We start from the raw sequence: 19,579 nt of genomic DNA on the forward strand, positions 1-19,579 counted from the left end.
AATCGAACAAACTACAGAAGATGCCATATCCTCTCCATGTTTAGCCTCCGAGCTAGAACAGCCCTGTACAAAACTAAGATAACAATAGGCAGTGTGCAGGTGACGGTAACATAAGCTCACAACGGTGAAAGTCTAGGCACGTGATATTTAACAATCAGTGTTGAGCTGCTCCAGTGGAAATAATGTCTAATGTGTTTCTGTAAAACGCAGCAATAGTGTTAAACAGCAGGGGTAGTTAGAGCTGTAAAACTTTACGGCTCCCTTCGCTGATCATCGTTCCTGCCGAGTAACGCGTGAGGTAAACCACCAACACTTTACTGCCCTGCTCTTTTAGTACTCAAAGAAAAACTAAGTGAGAGGAGGCCAAGTAGATTTTAAGGATGCAAAACTGGGTTTTTTCTTCATTTTATTTCAGACAATTATGATATTTTATATTTAGTTTCAGCAGTGCCATGCGTTTGATTTCCACTGTTGGGAGTTAGCCGTTTTAAAACGCTACACTGTTTCCAAATGTCTAAAACACCCAATGGAAATGTGGAGAAATAATATCAAATCACATTATAACTATTTTGGCAGAATGTTATAACTTTTTTCTTCAGCTAATGTGTACAGTGGTATCTTTCAGGACCTTCGCCTCGCCTAATTTCAAAGCAACAAAATTCACACGGTTTGGCTTGTGGTACCACAGTCACCACAAAAACGTGAACGTCTCTCTCCAGAGCCAGTGTTTGGTTTGTCCGTTCTGGGCTCCTGTACAAACATGGCGGTGCAACATGGAGGACTACGTGAAGAGGACCAGCTCCCTCTGCAGATATGAAGGGTTCACTCTAAGCTAACGAAAACCTTAGCTTCAGGTGATTATACAATAATGAAAACATAAACAAAAGCATTTTATGCAACACTATGTATTTAAACTATATCAATATGTTGTGACCGGTTCGGTTGTATCTGCAGGTCCTAGGACTTGGGCTGTGTTGACATCTCAATGGAAGGAATGTTAATGGCTGACGGCCTGAGATAGTCTGCTGATTATCTGTCTACAGGACAGAAAAGAGAAAAGTGAATAAATAATGCTGATAAAAGCAAAAGCAAATACATACAAATAAAGGAATACATTTATGATTAAATGCATTTCCATCAGCTGGAGTGTTCCAGTCTAACCAAAACTATATCAGGTAGCACATGAAATAGTGATCTTCCAAGGCTCCAATTATGTTGAGTAAGTTTTCTGTGCTGTCTGTAATGGTTCATCATTACTTCTCTGACACATCATTTACAGAATGTCTTTGTTCACAAAATAATCTTGTCAGGAAAGTAATTTAGTTTTTTTGACTTAATGGATTCATTACAATGTAAAAAGTTGCTATGGTGGCTGGCTGGTACGCATGGTTAGATTGATACCATGATAATGAACCTGAATATCCCACTTACATGTCAAACAGTATCCGTCTACACCAGTGCTTTAAGAATGAACCAATGGTATATTAGACTAAGACAGAAAGAGATTCAGACTTTCTAGGTTTGAGCTCTATACGTGCACACTCACAATGTTTGGTCTTACAAACATTCATTCTGACATTGGATGAATGAGGGGAAACTGGAACAAAGCAGCAGCAAACAGCAGTTGACCCGTATGCCAATCAGCTTGTTGTGCTAACCTCGGGTCATGTTGCTAACCGAGTACAGCTAAAAGTTTCCAGGGGGAATTCACTCTTGTGGACTTTGGATCTGCATTACGTGCATCATCTGCATACCTTGTATTCTGCACCGGGCCATGACCCACAGACTGCACCGCTTCAGTACAAACACACTGTTGCAGCCTTAGAACAGAGACAATTGTTCCTTGAGCCTTCCAACTACACTTCTCTTTTCACCATTACCACTAAATTACCATCTAATTGACATTAGTATATTTATTACATGAATATATAGTAATGAAACGGACAGCTTGGCTATTTACTGGCTTGTAATAGCGAATGGTTTTGGTCCGGCTCTGTGTCACTGCTGGACGGGTGGTGCATGCATCTCTTTGCCCAGGTGCTCCACACCCACCAGGTGAGCGGCACGCAGGGAGGCCGTTTGTCTGCGTGTGCTGCCCGCTCTGCAGCCACGAGCCGGCAGAGAATCAGCAGTTTCCCTCTGGTGGCTTTACGTGACCAGGCATTATCAATCCACTTGACGAGGGCGGCTCCGACCAAAAGGTGCTTTGCCCCGTGAACATTAAATTTTCATTAAGAGGAAAAAGACTTGTTATGATTTCCATGTGCACACAGCACCAGCTTCAGGTAGCCAGCCAGAAAGAAGACAGGTTCCAACAAGGCAAAGTACCATGGAAGTAAAGAAAGAAAATAATAAATTAACGTTGGCCTACCGTATGTTTTCCATATGTTGTCATCTATTAAAAGACCCAAAATGAACACTGTGAGCGGACTACTTGATTACTTGAAGAATGTTAACAGCATTCGTATAGGAATGATTCTGTCCCGAGCTTTTTGATCCATATAAGTGGTTGGTCACTGTAACCGTGATCACTGTAAGCAGTTTCTACTGTGCTGAACGGCTGCTTGAATTACATGAACGTTGGAGGTGGGGCGAACAACACGCAAACACACACATCACCCCTCCCTCCAGAGTGCTCCATAACCCTGGAAACAGAGGCCTGGTTCATTTGCAGCCAGATTAAAGATACTGGCGGGAAGCGGGTGGAAAAGATTATTCCTAGGAAGCAAGAAAAAATAAAACCTTAAGCTCTCCATTAATAACATGAAGGGAGCGTTATTTATGAAAGCTGCCTCAAGGCTCATTGGGATACACACAGAAGTATAGTATGTTGTAAGCTATTACATTACAACTTTCACACCGAGCTGGGCCCCTAGCACCGTGTGTGCAGACACACAGCACATACTCCGGACTGGGAATTAGTCGCACAGCGTGGTTCTGGTTTTATTTGCCAGGATTACAGTACAGTAAACGAGGAACGGAACCAAAATTTCAGATCGGCTTAAGGAATGTCTAAATCAAAGCCTCGTAAGTCCAACCCAGTGGGAGCAACAGTGCAGCCTGTACACTGCGACACTGTGCTCAGCTTAGCAGCGAGTGTTGCACGCAGTTAAATTTGAAAACTGAGAATAATAATTGTTAAAATATAATTGATGTGTACTTTCTTTATTTGAATTGACAGTTGTTGACTACACAGAGACGTTGTTACTACTACTAGGCTTCTTGAATATATTTATATATGGCACTAAATAGCGCGAGTTAGATATTATTGTAATGTTTCGGACCTTTGCCCGAGGAGATTTTCTCAATCTGGACCTTTTGGAATTTTAGTTGAAGACCCATGCACTACGGGCTGGGAAGAATTGATGGCGATTGCTTATGAGCCCATTTTAAAGCCTGCTGTCTTATTTCAAAGGGCATGGCTTCTCTTGATATCCACCTTGCATACCTGAAGCTAGGTATGCTTGTTTCAGACATCCCTGGGACATTGTTCTGTACCAGTGGAGTCCACCAGCAGCCCGCCAAGGTCTTGAACTTTTAGCACGCCTGTCCAACATTTGTCTTTGGCTTTTCCATAGCAACCCCCCTTTTCCCAGGACAGAGGGTCCCTCCCCCAAGGGCATTTAAAGGGAGTTAGGGGAGGGGTGAGTCGATTTAGGGGGAGCCGTCTTGAGAAAAAGGGCATTTCTAGGGAAACTAAGCGCTCACTGTTCTCCAGGAGCTTTCATGGTTGCCACTTGACAACCGTCAGCTGTCGGTATTTCAAAACGTAGCTTTTCACGCTTGTCTGCGTGCCACCAAAAGCCACACACACACACACACACACACACACACACACACACGCACACACACACACACAAAGTGAGAAAAAAAAAACATGGCTAGTCACCACAGCAGATGCCTCTTGTATTGTTGCCTCTGGAGTCAAAAGCCAAAGCTAGCTTGCCTGACATCATGTAAATGATATTGTATTTCAAGCGCGCTTCTTAGTCCATTTGTTTCAAATCATAATCCCGGATGAATGGCCACCTAAACGCTGGAGGTTATCTCCCAGATGGTGAACACTCCCTCTTCAGCCACACCCACTCACCTGTCCGTCCTCTGAGGAGACAGAGAAGGAGTCTGCAGTAAACACCAGCTGTTCTCTAACTGACAGACAGGGGAGGAGACCCTCTCATCCTCCTCTCACTCTCCTCCCCCCTCTCTCCTCGAGATATGCCTTCACCTCTCTAACCTCCACTTTTTCCTCACAAACCCTCTCTGGTTGGCTGGTCTTTTCAGCCTCCTCTTCAACAAAAGAGACAAAAGGTGGTTGGGCCACTTTCTCTCGTCTCCCCCCCTGCGGAGAGAAGTGGAAGGGGGTCCAAGACCTGCAGACCACCCCTTCCATGGCTGCAGCATAGCAAAGAGCATGCACAGCATTCTAGCATTTTGCTACATCTCTGTGGAGCATGTGCAGGAACGTGCATGTGCAGACATTTTAAGGAGCCTTAGCTCCTTAGTCCAAAGTGAATGAAAAAATGTGTGTGCGAATTCATGTGTGTGCTGTGTTCATGCACTTCTAAAGCGGTGAGAACTGGTTGGAGTTTTAGACCTTGGAAGTGAGGATGTTTTCGTGGGGTGGGGCTATATTGCCAGCTTTTCCCATGAACACATTTTCCAGTGTGGGGCAGTACGATGAGGTCACACAGTCCTTTCCACTGTAGGAACTTAACACGTAACATGTAGCCATTGTTTAGTCTTCTGCTTTCATTTCCATTGCTCTTCGTCCACTTTAGGAGGGTATCGTTTCAAAAAATGGCGATGCCAGTAGCAATACCGGTACCTAAAAGAGATAATACCAATAGAGTACTTCATCCGATAGCCACTGTGTGAATGAAAGCAGTGTGTGTGTGTGTGTCCTACTGGCTAGCTAATTGACGCCGCACTGCACAGCGCTCATACAGCGTTTACCCGACCCAGGGTGGTGGGACCGCATCGCTATTGAGTACGGACACCCCGCCCTACTGCTCAGGAGGTGGTACTTAATGAAAGTTTCAGCTACTTTCAGGGGTTGCTGGCAGAACTGTTGAGCTTTTTTCTGAAACAAAAGCCATATTCCTATACAACACACACCTGCATATGCTGTGAACGTTTTTGTTAAAAGCAATTAATAATGTCATTCATGTTGCCTAGTTTAACAGTTTATAGTACAAATGTCAAGGTATACTGTTGACATTATTCAGCTGTAGATGTGTGAAAAATATGTGATGATATTAGTTCAGTATTACTGTGGAGTGCTTTTATTTTTAAGTACTAAGTAAAGTGACCTGCTATGGTTTTGAACAGTTTGAATGAGACCCTTTGGACATCAAGCAGAGCTTCCACCACAGTGTAGTAAAACTAAAAGCAGGGCTCGGATTAGTAGGACTGAAAAACTATTTAGACCCTCTTATTTTACCAGTGGTGGGCCTTCAGGGCCAACAAGGCCTTCTCTGCTGGCCTAAACAGATTCACAAAGTTAAAGCTATCCTATAATTTAATAATTTTTTATAAAAATATTTTTCCCATCATCTTCTTTTCTCATTGCACAGCTACTGTCTTCCTCTGTTGCTCTGCTTCCAGTGTAGCTTGTTTTAAGTAGAGCTTTTATCCATCGTTGATCGTCATTGTCTTCAACCAATCAGATCTTTAGTTTGACATGTTGGGCGTATTCTTTGTCGTGCCAGAGCCTTCTAGCTGGCCTACAAGTACGTCAGCATTACGTGCAGCTCAGTTTTCAGGTGCAGCACTTCAGTGAGGTGCAGCGTGCGCTGTGATTGGTCAGTGGGCGAGCATGTGACTATTATGAAACGAAACTTAGTCGGAGTAGTAAGAGTTCAAATTGAAAGATATGGAAGAATTCTGACATTTTTTGCATTTTGCGTGGTGTAGATTTTTATTTTTTTAAACCTAGCTTTGTTTTTTTAACACTCAATGGCTGAAGGAGGAGAAAGAAATGGATTTGTGAGTTGGGATTTAACCGTGGGATTAAACTCTTTGTCAACAAAGAAAGGAGGATGGAGTTTGTCCTTAAGTGAACAGCATTTGGAAAGTCAACTGTTTTTTTTTTTTTACATCTAATATCTGAATGGCCCTTGAGTGTGTAGCAGAATGCGTGTTCCACTGCAGGTCTGCTGGATTGATTTGTTGCTTTGTTGTCATATGAATATATGTGACTGGTTCTTGTGTTTGTTCTTGTCATTGTGTTAATTATATTGATTTGGACTATATGCATTGTCCATTAATTACAAAGCATACCGTCATGCACGGAGTTATTGTCCGGACAATTAAATCTGTTCGGACTGTTTTCTTTTACAAAGCAAGACTTGTGGTCTGGAGAAATGTGGATTGTGTGGCGATTGCTTTAGCCCTGTTTTAATCAGTAGGGAACAGCTAAACTCTGCGGGGAGAGTTCTTAGCTTGTTTGCTGCTGTTCTTGTTTTCCCGTTAAGCTAGTTTAGCGTAGCCTCCCAGAACACACGTGCGGTGCCTCAGCTGTTTTTTGTTTTTTTTGTTCCGTGTTCAGAGGTCACACAGCCAGTTGTCTCCTACGTGAGCGTAGTCCACCGAAAACATATTTCCCACAATTTATGCTTCTGCATTTTCCAAATGCACTAGTATTATTCAAACGTATTGTTCGATTCGTAAGCCTCGTACCGAATGGTTTAATACGAATGTGTATTGTTACACCCCTAGAAACAAATAACAGTAGCGTCATAATGGAGTTATAGGAGGTGATTCAACTGTAGTCGGACAGCACTGAAGGCCCGGGTATAAAACGCACGGCCCGCCACTGTATTTTAGTTATTACTAGTGCATGATGTTGTTAAATTACTTTTGTTTGACAACAATCTTTTTAATCGATTACTTAGTATGGACTATTAACGCGATCGCCAACTATTTCAATAATCAATAATTGGTTTGAGTGATTTTGAGTCCAGCTTCCTAAAAGTGAATATGTTGTGGTTTCTTTACTCCTCTGTGACAGCAAAACTAAATATATTTGATTTGTGATCAAAGCAAAACATTTGGAAACACTGATTAATCACCATAGCTGTAGCTAATCATTAGCTGCAGCCTTAATATGTAAATTACAGTATTTATCAATAACAAGACTGCAAGAAATGACAGCAAAAGTGCACCTAAATACATGTTGAGTGGCAACCTAACTGTGACCATCTTGCCAAGTGCAGAATCTACTCATCTAATCTTGTGTCTGCATTATCTGGGTTTAAAATTAGGGTCCATTCGGATCAGACTGAGATTAGGCTCTGCCTGAAGGCAATACAGGGGACTACAGCTTAGGTTAAGGGTAGAGGAGCTGGTGTCTTCCACTGAAGGACCTCATAAGTACAGAAGAACAGCAGTGTGTGTTCAGTGCTCCCTCCACCCTCACCTACCCCAGGTGGAGGTCTCATCTTCTCATGGCGAGCGCAGTGACAAAGCCCTTCTCATACGTGTCACCCTATCTCACCAGCCGGGCCCCTTTCTCCGAGGGCCTCCTACTACTTCAGCCCCGCAGACGGATGGGAAATGATACTGGAGCACGGGTATGCATGAATGCAAGCACAGGGGAACGCTGAGAAAACGAGCGCTGCGGAAAGTGTCAAGTGTTGAGCTCGGAGCGTTGAATTGTGGAAAGGAAGGGCGGGGTGAAATAGCTTGAGTCTTGTATGGAGGTTGTAGAGGGTACAAGAGTGAGAAAGACGTGAGGACATACAGCATACAGTTTATCTGTGTTCTACGCAGGGTATTCTACGCAGGGTACTCTACTGCGTTCTACGCAGGGTACTCTACTGCGTTCTACTCTCCATGTGATTAACAGCTAAATTCTCTCCTTACATTTGCACTCCTTGTACCCCTGTAGACTTATAATCAAAGAACCGGATATTTTCTAACACAGCCGTGCATCGCTTGTATCGATTAGCTTTAGAAGTGCTCCAACTGTCACTCACCAAAAGCCCAAATCATACTTTACAAATCTGTGCAGCCGCGGATCGACTAAGACCATAGATGTGACTTTTGATCAGATTCCCCAGATCAGAACTCGGTTGTGTGTCAACACGTGGCACTTCAATGCCACCTGCCTGATCAGATAGTGATATTTCGTGGTCAAAGGAGCAGCTGTAAAACGGTGTAATTTCTATGAATTCTTCACAATAAAATCAGGCATTATTTTTGCTGCTTACTGTCGCTCCCTTCAGTATTTGTAGACGCATTTTATTGAAGAATCACAGCTGTTCAACAATGTTCTGCTAATTTGGTGATAAACACTTATTTACTATGAAGTCTTCAAAGTAAAAGCCTCCCATTATCTTGTTATTTAAAAGCTTTTAATTTGAAGCAGTAAAATCTGAAAATGTTCATTATGCTGTTCTTCTCGGGGAGGGGGGGGGTGTAGACTTACTTTTAATAAATTGTCCGGATTGTGTCCACATGCTGTCCACACCTCGCTGAGATCTGTGTGAGCCACCTCGGTATGTGGTCTGGCTGATCAGATCCCAATGCGAGCGAGATGTGAACTCTCAGCATACAGACTTAATGCGTCCTGGCATGATCGGATGATAAAGGTTGAATTGAAAAGAGAAGTGGAACCACGGTATGTACGCAAAGAGAGCCACTTCCATATCCATTTTTGGACAACATCCCTATGCAGAAAATAAAGCGGACTTTTACTTTCTGGACACTCAAAATAAGTCCTTCCTCTCAGTGTCCTCGTTCAACACACCAGGACCTTTTGAAAATACTACATCCCTGTTTCCTCTTCTATGGTCTCATTTTCCTCTGCATCACATATAGGACTGGATGCTTTCCACACTAAATATTTCCATATAAGTGCTAATTTCAATATCTGAGTTACAGTACTGCACTACTTTGCTACATTCTTCAAAATGTAATGAACTTCTCAAGTAATTAAAGTTGTCTTAACGCAAACAGCAACACAAGGACTTTGACTAAACAGCGTCTTGTATACTCTTACACACTTGAGTTTTTCCGTTAAATGTTCGACATAAAAACACCTTCAAGCGTAATGTGTGTCAATGATATTAGCGAGTAAATGAGTTCTTCTCAGGAAGTAAACCATCACAGCACGTGTACTCCTGCTTCAACACTGACCTTAGACAAACACACCGGCTTCATTCATGACGGAACAATTGTAGAGCAAACACACACACACAGCATGAGCTGCATGTGGTGGAGGCATGCAGCGTACCCTGAACAGTTAATAATTCACACTCGCACAGAGCACTTCACTTGCTGCTTCAAAGGGATTTCAACACTCAAAATCTATTTTACAATCCACAGCACTGCGTTTATCTGGGTCTCCATTTACATATGTGAATACTGAACAGGCTACCCGGTCTAATTAAACCCTCAGAGAATCCTGAGGAGCGGTATCACTCTTCTCGTTATCAAAGAAAATCCTCAGCACAAAATATGAAGGCGTTGCTGATTCAGATAACGGACACAGAAGGACCGGAGCTTCATCCTGTCTGGCTTGGGGCTTAGAGCCTCAAAACAATACGAGGTACCAGGCACCTCCTCATACCAGCCTACCCAGTAGCACGTACAGACGGGAAACATCATATATTCACTGTGCTGCTGGGACTTCTGGGGGATTTCTTTTTAAATCAGCCTGAAACTCTACATCAATATTCAAAAACACAAATCACCCCCTCTGGGCTGTCTTTTTACTTTTATCTGGATGTTTGTGCATAATCACTGTGTCACGGAACTCTACTACAACACAGAACACATGTACAGAATACCGCTGAGCGGGAAATGAATTCAAGGATGCGTTAAAACATCTTCAAATCATTGACAATAAGCGACACTTTGAGATGCATACTGTACTGTCCTCAGATGAGGCTATATTTAAAGTCTGCTATCTTGAGGGGGGGGGCACCTCGTATCAGATTATGTGCTCGTCTTATATCCCTTTGCACCCCCAGCATATTGTCTCTAATCTTGGTGCATCTGTTGGCTCACAAAGTCCCATTAAACAGCCAGACCGCTCTGATAAGGTTACTGACTTAATGCTCAGTGACATAATTAAATTGAGTATTTAATCTGGCCATGGGAGAGGAGGAGCCCCAACCCGCCCGCCGGGCCAGCACAGCGCTCGCATGTCCAGTCCAAATAACTTGTACTTTGACCCCCTTTGAGGTGATCGCGCTCTCCAAAGGGCGAGATCACAACTGGATGGCAGAGAATGTTCACTGTATAGATTTCCTGTCAGCTGACTTCACCTGCTTGTTTCTTGTCCAAAATGATCCTTTCAGGAAATGGAATGAATTGAGATTCTAAGATACGAGGGTGCAGAGGCTGTGATACGCCGGATAAGTGGGTGGAACTAGTTTTTACAGTATCTTCAGAAACGTTTTATTGTATGTACAATGCATAAATGAGAAATAATCGCCTGTGAATATTATGTCTAGGGTTTTTATTCAGAATCAGAACCGTGTATTGCCAAGGAAGTTTGCACCTACAAGGAATTTGTCATGGCGGGTGGTGCGTAACAATTAACAATAAACAATAACATTAAACTATCAACAACAATCAACAGTGCAAGAAATAGAAACATGTTAAAATTTACAATAAAACATAAAACTAGAAAATGCATTTCCTGCTGAAAATGCGTTGGAATGCTGAAAGCTGAAATGAATCGCAAAAACATTGCTGAAAATAGATATCCAATTTTAAAAAAATTGCAAAAAACTTAATTCAAAAAGTTGAAAGATTACAAATATGAAGTCATATCACCCCTCTCCTGAAAGCGCTGAACATTTTGATATTCGAACGGTTTCTGTAGCTTAAAAAAATTTCAGCGGTAGTGATATTTGTTGTAGTAGTAGTAGTAGAAGTTGTAGTAGAAGTATTATTAGCAGTAGAAGTATTAGTAGCATTTGAATAAGTACTAGTTGTAGCAGTAGTGATATTTGTAGTAGCAGTAGTAGTAGAACTTGTAGTCGAAGTATTAGTAGAAGTAGTAGTAGAAGTAGTATCAGTAGTCGTAGTAATAGCTGTAGTAGTGGTCGTAGTATTAAATATAACAGTACTAGTAGTAGAAGAAGTAGTAGTAATAGTAAAGTCAGTTTTTGAAGGAGCAGTAGTAGTAGTAGTACTAGTAGCAGTCGTACTAATAGCTGTAGTAGTAGCAGAAATAGCAGTAGTAGCAGTTGTGGTATAAGTAATAGCAGTAGTGGTAGTAATAATAGTGATGGTATCAGTAATAGCAGTAGTAGTAATAGTAGCAACAGCAAAAGTTGCAGTAGAAGTAGTAGTAGTAGCAGTAGTAGTAGTAGTGATACTAGAAATATTAGTAGCAGTAGTTGTCGCAGTATTAGTAAGAGCATTAAGTCTTTCAACAAAAAAGCTTAATTTTGAGCTTAACGTTTAAATACAGTTAATCCATGAGGCTTTTATTTTGAAAGAGTGGGGCTGGGTGGGGGAGAAAGGAGAGGAGACAGAATCAGAATGTATGAAACACAGAGGTTATTAAATGACAGGCTTCATCAAAAGCATTCCAGTTAGATTTCACTCTCTGGGGCTTTTATTTTGAAATGGGGTGGGGGGGTGGAAAGTCCTCTTAAAATCTCTAAGACCTGAATGACTGTATGTATATATATAAAAAAAAAAAAAAAAAAAAAAGAAATGACAAAAAAAATAAAATAAATAAAGAGAGAGAGCGAGAGCGTGTGTGTAACTGGTTGCCATGGTGACGACGCACCTGGTGTTAGAGGCAGACTGATTAAGAAACATTACAGTAAACAGTGATTTTGAACAAAGCCCCTTTTAACAAAAAGCAGGAGTCTGAGTGCCAAAATATGGATACCGTGAGAAAGATAAGACTCTGCCGAACGCGGTAATGTGTTTTATGTTTGTGGTGTTAAAAATGTGAGCTCCAGAGCAATAGACAAAACTGGTACCGTCTGCTTTCTTTGAGAAATGAGTGGTCAGATTTAACATTGAGTCTAATGGAGCAGTAGGTTGGAGTTCATGTCGCTCTGCGGCTCCTTGAGCCAAATGTGTAAGTCTGTGGGATTCCACAGTCATATGTCTACGACAAGGACAAGATTAGCTACTTCTCCATCAAAAATGATGCATGAAGAGTGAAGATTGTGGACACAGTGGCAAAAGAAATGTTTTTTTCACAACAATCTCAAGCTGCTCTTCACTCTAGCGGTGACATCACGCACTCTAAGCTGCGCAATACACACCCATTATAAAGTCAGAAAAGGGCTGAAAAAATCATAAAAGTTAAATTGCTGCAGTTCAAAAAGTGTAAAAGATATCACAATGCTGAATCATTCTGCAATAGCTCAGGGTTTTCTCAGCATTTGAAACTTGAAATGGTGTCTGTAGCTGAAAGTATGAGGAGGTAGAAGGATTTGAAAGTTGAAAAAGTTTAAGAGGATTTGAAAATGTTCTCCATAGACATCCCATTCAAAACAAAAGGTGAAAAAGATTAATAATTCAAAAAGTTTAAAGATTGGAAATATGAAAAGATATAGCAAACATGAGCTGAAAGAGCTGAACATTTTGATATTTGAACGGTTTCTGTAGCTTAAAAAATGTGGAAGGAGATAAGTAGCAAAAAACGTACGGAAGAAATAGTTGAAGAAGTTGAAGAAGTTGAATAAAGAGAAACAGGATATTGTTGCTTAACAGCATTCCAACAATAAAGTGCACAACAAAACAGATAACAGGACTGTAAAACAAGTGAAGTGTAAAATTGTGCAAGGTATTATTGTGAAAGGTTAGAATGGAGGGAGTGGATCTGGTGTCGTTGGCTTTGTCAAAGTTGACAGGAGTAATAAAGTTTGCCGTCTTGGTTAGGACTACAGGAGCCTCTGTGTTGGCGATTCATAAACAGAAGGTCCAACTCCACTCGTTCTGCACAACGTGATTAGTCGATGTTTCTATTTGTCGTGCGAAAGCTCCAAAAAAATCTACCTTGAACCGAAAAAAAAAGAAATCGGTTTTTCACTGCGCAATATGAAAGTATTCATGACAAAAACAACAGCTAGGAAAAATTATAGTGTAGATTAATCGCACGAAAAAAACAACATGGTGTGTAAAGGCCTTTACACATGCTGGGATAAGAACAGTCTCCTCCAAAGCATCACGGTGCTGCACCACATCTATGAACCTCAATAGTTGAGTGAAGGATGACAAAACGGTTTGAGAGACGCTCCCTACTTTCACACCTCCACACACATTGCTGTGTACAGTAGACTTTTTTCTCAGATTTTGCAAAGTTGCAAAAATTGACGGATTTAAACACTATCACATCTCTCTCTACACGATGGCCGGCGTTTCCCCCCTGCCTTCCAGAGCTCGGAACATCCGACTTGGCACCTTGCAATGACAGCTTCGTCCGGGCTGCGATGTTCACACATACTTAATCGACTCTGTCCCCAGCCAGTCACATTTCATCAAGCCCGAGGTCTGTCCTTGGTGTCTCGCCGCCTCTTCATTACCAGAACAACGGCACCAATGACACAGCGGCTGCTGAGTGAGACAAACCTCGGGAGTGTTCCCTCATCCTCCAGACGCTCGCCCTCACTTCAGCTGGTGACAACGGTTGACTCCAGTTTGTATGGAGGATGTTTGTTTGGTTTGAGGGGGGGGGGGGGGGGGGGGGTTTCACACCGTGTGCTTCCTGCAGTCCCTCCAGCTGCCCGCCACAGAAAACAAGAGCAGTTGACACCCAACCCCCTTTCACCTTTTGACCTTTGGCACCTTGACTGTGGCAGAATATTTGTGAGGGGGTGTTGTCTATTGGAGAGGCCCGTTACCACCTCTGCTGTCACAACTCCTGTCTGTTAGGCCCGATGCTGATGTCGGTAAAGGAGGTTGATGCTCATTGGTCGAGTGAAATTATTTATTTTTAGTTCAATGTTGAGAAAAAAAAGGGGGAAATCTGCCACATTTTAGTGTTTATGGTAATTGAAGCAATAAATTCCTGTCTGTGCTATATTGACCCTGAAAGCCGAGTTCTCCTGCTAGCTGACCCGTGCACAGTGCATACATGTACCAGGATGCATTGCGTGGAGCTTGCGATGCCAGCAGGTACCCCGGCCATATCCTCTTGGCCTCTCCCTCTTTTCTTCGGCCGTAACTTGTGGCTCCAATAAATACGTCTGAGTATTTGATTCTGCCAAAACACCGTAGAGTGCATCTCCTCCTAGTGTCTTGCTACCAAGAGACATCCAAGCTGAAACAGCCTGTAGTTCTTCTTCGCCTACTACGTCACTGTCACGTTAAATGAGCGCTGTGTGCAGGAACAACAACAGATTTTGCAGCTGGACATCCATATGAAAAGGTGGTCAATTTTCCCTTTAAGTTCGGCTGACCTTTTTTCATCACCTGGCCCTGAAACCGAAATAATGGCAACATCAAATAGTCCCCTTCATTGATCTGGCACCCTTTAAAATTCAATTTATTTCCATCTCAGTTGAGCGCAGGTCAAGCCTTTAAAAAAGGTCAAATGTGCTCGCCATGACGGCATTTACACACCAGGCCAAAGGTCATTTTACCAGACAGCCGGGTCCTGGTGTCTGACTCTATCCAGGTACAAGTACAAGAACGTGCTGGCTACTGGTTCTGCAGGGGGGGGGGCTATGAAAACATGTGCCCCACTTATCTGAGAGACTCCACTTAAACATGCCCTCTAATTGCATACACTTATAATCTGACATGAAGCACAACTTAAACTGAGGAAGCCATGGAGAGCTTTCCTTATACTTGTCACACTGGACTATTTTTACACTAGCTGCAGCCTATTGTTATTTTAAAGCTCAAAAACTGAGGATAGTTTGGTTTGGGTCCAACACAAAATAAACTATGTTACAATGCTTAAAATGTGTTAAAGCAGCTAAACTTGCTCTCTACCACTTTTAAAATAACGTAATACCAGAAAACTGTTGATCTTGTTTATACAATTATTTGTAGGTATTAACGTAAAGGAAACAAAAAGAAAATGTGAGAAACCTCAATGTCAGCATCCATTTAGAAATGAAGACAATCAAGACCTAACGGGCACAATGTCTGAGCACACCCTAGTATTCCTAATGCTACCAACACTCTAAAATAGATGAGCAATCATCATCAGGAGGGGATATTCCATCTCATTTCCCGGCTTATACTAAGCCACCGATTCTGTTATGAGGCAATAGGAACAGATGGCCGGTTTAAGAAGGCACCAAACTGTGAGAGGAGACCATCACCCATGGGACAGAAAAACACAAAAGGTCACACACTCCCACTGCAGCCCCTGTGATGGAGCGCCAACTATGACACTTGTAACCAAGCGTGAACACAGTCAAATACTTCAAAATAGCATCTGACCCTCTGATCTCAAAGAGTTCCATCATCACCACAGCCTTCAGTTAAGGTTTATGCCACTCAATTCATAAGAAGAGGGCATTTGTGATGGGAAGATTATTAAGTAGCTTACGCTTTCCTGAAAGAACAATCCTCCTTTATTGCAATAAGCTTTCAGCTCATACCAGTCCTGCTCAATGGAAGTTATTTCACGCACAACTTTCATCATCAAACTGATTTTATAGAGGCACAGTGTGTTGAAACATGCACATATTCCATGAACAAAAAAAGATCTATGAAAAAGATGACCAAATTTTGTTTTTAATGTATGGATAAACAGAATTACTCAACTAAATAAATAATGCAAGATATGTTATAAGATTTAGCAGGCATCTCTGGTCAATTCGGCAAACACATGACACAGAAATAATAACATACTTCGATTTGAAAAATAATATTTTTTAATGTCGGACTGACCAGTTAATCACACAATCCTCATTCACCTTCATGGTAAATCACGGTGGGTGATGTAGCGACTACTCTTTTGTAAAATTCTAATGTTTTGGCCGGGATGTAACGTCAATGTGAAGTAACGTCAAACTACTTAGCGTTTAGAATATTCCTGAGGTTGGTTGGTAACCGTTGGCTGCTCTGTGACCTGCTGTGCCTGTGAATTAAACCCATGCCAGTAATGGCAACTTTTCCCGTCGCCTTTTTAAATACCGTTAAATGGCGATCACACACCTCAAGGCGACGACGCCTCGAGGATGTGTACTGGAGAAGTTCGCGAACTCTTTGGAAGGCTAACTTTAGCTAACGCGCATGGGTTAACGAGCCTTAACATGATAGAAAGTAAAGTCGGCATGGGTTAAAACATGCACACATTTGTCGTGAAAAGTTGTTCAAAGTAACGTTACGACTCCATTGATATCGCTGTTCACACGAATGAGGCTTCGTCATTTCGAGGGAAACTAGTGAAAAAAACACACGCACTTGTGATTTTCAGTGAGCAAAATACCAAGAATATGTTGTGTTTGATGGAGGCGGACTAATGCTACACCAGACTCCACTCACCTTGCCCCGTGGACAACTCTTCAGCCACTTGCTCCAGACGCTCGTTCACTCCTCGTTCCAGCGAAGCAAACTCGTTTTCGCTGGTTTCATTGAGAGTATCCCATTTGTTTGCAACCGGTGCTAGAACACGTTACGCAGACGAATCCGCCGAGACAGATAACGTTAATGCTCGTGGCTACGATATCACAAATTCCATTGCAAATGTCCTCTCGGGCATCCAACTTTCACTAGTTTACACACCTAACGTCTCAGTGAGAGAGAGAAAAAGTGCGCACTTAGTCCATGCAGTGAAAAGTAATGCTTGGTTTTGTTTCTTTCCTCGGCAGGTTTCTTCCCCCACATGTAGCCTATGAGTGGTGGTGGTGGGAATGGTTTGGTGCTGCGCTCAGCGCCCAGCTCTCCGGGAGGTTTGGCAAAGAGAGGTATATCCTGCTGCCTTCAAGTGCTCCTTGTATTTCCTAAACACAAGCTATAAAGTAAAGTAGGCATTTCATTCACTGAGAAAAACAAGTCTAATTTGTGGCTGCCAGTCTGGAATGAACACCGCTATTTTCTTGAATATAACGACATATAAATGATAATGTACAGAAAGGGGGAAAGGAAACACCTAAAAATACGGTCGTGTTAAAACCGTCATCAAAAACAATGACTCCCCTCTGCTTACAAACAGAAAGGAGATATTATTTGTAGAGCAATCTAAAGTGTGTTTTAAACAGCAGCGAGTGAACACAGTGTAGAGGGAGCCGGGCTCATCAGTGTCTTCACTCTCACATCACTAAGATAGACTCTATCTATTCTGTACCGGTCCGGTAAACAGGAGCTTTTACTTAAATAACGTCATGTCATATTTAGGCTTCCACCGTGGTGTGGTCAGTGTGTGCTTCCAATATTCCCCCAGCATGTGAAGGCAGCGTGCGCTACTATGGTAAATGACTGGTACGTGATAGACCCCTGCTGGCCAACCGGAGACATGCCTCCCATACAGCCATCATGGTTTGATTCCAATAGTCTGTCTCTTCACAGACCTCCATTCAAACACACAGACCTACAGTTTTCTTCTAATTCATCTTTTTTCAGAGATCAAGTTGATGACTGGTTTTAAAGGGTGAAAGCTATGATGTAAATTAATTGATGTATTAACATTAACTTATCTCTCTTGGGTTCATAAACAACTCTGACATCCCCAGGACAATTTCCTACTGCTACACTCCCTTGCACATCCTTTCGATTTTTCTATATTTAAATACACTTGCCACTTTTATTATATACTTGTTTTAAAGTACTGTTTTCTGTTTGCTTGTTACCACATTTTATTGTAAATTGTAATATTTTTCTATTATTAAATTATGTCTTGATTATTGCACTGTGTTCATTGTTTATTGTTATGCACCAAGTCAAATTCCTTGTATGTGTAACGTACTTGGCAATAAACGGTTCTGATTCTGATTCTCTCCAGCACCCCTGGGGATGCATGACCCCACTTTAAATACCACTGCTTTTTTAGGTCAGCTATTACAAGGGAATGAAAGTGATGAATGAATACATATTTTCCGAGCTATCAAACAATCACCAGTCTTCAGCTATAATGCAGCATGAAACAAGAAGGAATTGAGCATTAAGCTGGTATGATTGGAACTGAAGCTGCAAATATTCCCTGTGCTCCATGATGTTGTCCGGGGTCCAGTTCTCATCCGCTCCTCCACATACAGAGGACGTGTCTCGCTCTGAGACTTCCAATGCATATCAATGGGGACCACACAGAGATCACAAAACCTCCCGCACACATTTGTCATCTCTGGGTCTCTGTATCTTTGTCCCCTCTTGTGAAAAGAAGCCTTTCATCTGCACTCTCTTGATTCTCCTGTAATGAGGACTGGAGCTAGATAAGCAACACACATTTCAAAGATCACTCAGTGAACTTAGTTCAAAGGCAAGACAACAATAGTGGGGTCTTACCTGCTCTTACAATACAGTATAATATCAATGTTATGATACTCATTTATAAATTCATGTCAGTAAATAACGTAATCAAAACATGATATACATTTGGTCCCTAATATTTCAGCATAATTATGTCAGCAAAAATAAACCATCATATATCTTTATATACACAATATTAAGTAATATTTGTTATAATTATTTGTTGTTTAATGTTTTAAACGATGTATCGGAACTTATTGAGCACTGTATCGGTAAAGCTTCATGTCATAAAACTCTTTTTTGCTACAATAGATTCTAGATTGAAGATATCTCGGGATTCTTTGGGATTTCAGAGAGAGAGGGAGGGAGGGAGACACACAGAGGCTCAGCAACAACAGTAATAGCACAACAGGTTTAATAAAATATATATTGGATTAATAACAAACAATAATAGTAGTGGCGGTGAATATAATATAATGATAATACAAAGAATAACAGTAATAGCAGAGATAATAACAGAGATATGTCTGCTACTACTACTAGCACTGGATACAATAGAATGATAATAACAGTAATAGTAGCAGTAATGATAATAATGATAGTAGTGGGTGTCAAGCAGGGCCACGGCAGCAGGCGCAATCACGATCTAGGTGTAACCCCGATCCGTGGAAACCTGCAAGACCTGAAAGCACAGAAACTCCAGGGGAGAAGCCAAGTTAGTAATGTCCATTAATGGGACGTGAATGTATACAGAAGGTGGGGGAGAGGAGGAGAGAGGAGCTCAGTGTATCACAGGAAGTCCTCCAGCAGTCTAGGCCTATAGCAGCTTATCTAGGGGCTGGTCCAAGGCAAACCTGAGCCAGCCCTACCTATAAACCTGAGCCAGTCCTAACTATAAACCTGAACCAGCCCTAACTATAAACCTGAACCAGCCCTAACTATAAACCTGAGCCAGCCCTAACTATAAACCTGAACCAGTCCTAAATATAAGAGTTATCAAAAAGGAAAGTCTCAGGTGGACTCTTACATGTGCGTGTAATATTGGCTAACATGTTAACAATTTAAAAACAATGTAGATTATAGATCAATTGTAAAAGGGTCGAATTAGGAGGATTTTTTTTTTTTTTTTCACAAATGTACACAATTTTGTCATTATTATTAAGTGTTAATAATAATAAAGTGTTGTGTTAAGCAGACTCTCAGCATGTGAACACATCTGTATGATCCTCATAAG

The 19,579-nt window shown here is 41.7% G+C and overlaps 1 long non-coding RNA gene across 1 annotated transcript in view; it reads right to left on the reverse strand.

Moving 5' to 3' along the window:
- The window catches only part of LOC142955301 (uncharacterized), a 32,215-nt gene extending 15,498 nt beyond the window's left edge, over positions 1-16,717 (reverse strand). The window contains exon 1 of the long non-coding RNA XR_012955834.1: positions 16,426-16,717. This is a non-coding gene — a long non-coding RNA (uncharacterized LOC142955301). The remainder of the gene's footprint in view (positions 1-16,425) is intronic.
- Positions 16,718-19,579: the final 2,862 nt, after the last annotated feature.

The sequence above is a fragment of the Anarhichas minor genome, unplaced genomic scaffold (genome assembly GCF_050575085.1).
Source record: "Anarhichas minor isolate MPS153535 unplaced genomic scaffold, ASM5057508v1 ptg000023l, whole genome shotgun sequence".
In the NCBI taxonomy this organism is placed as follows: domain Eukaryota; kingdom Metazoa; phylum Chordata; class Actinopteri; order Perciformes; family Anarhichadidae; genus Anarhichas; species Anarhichas minor.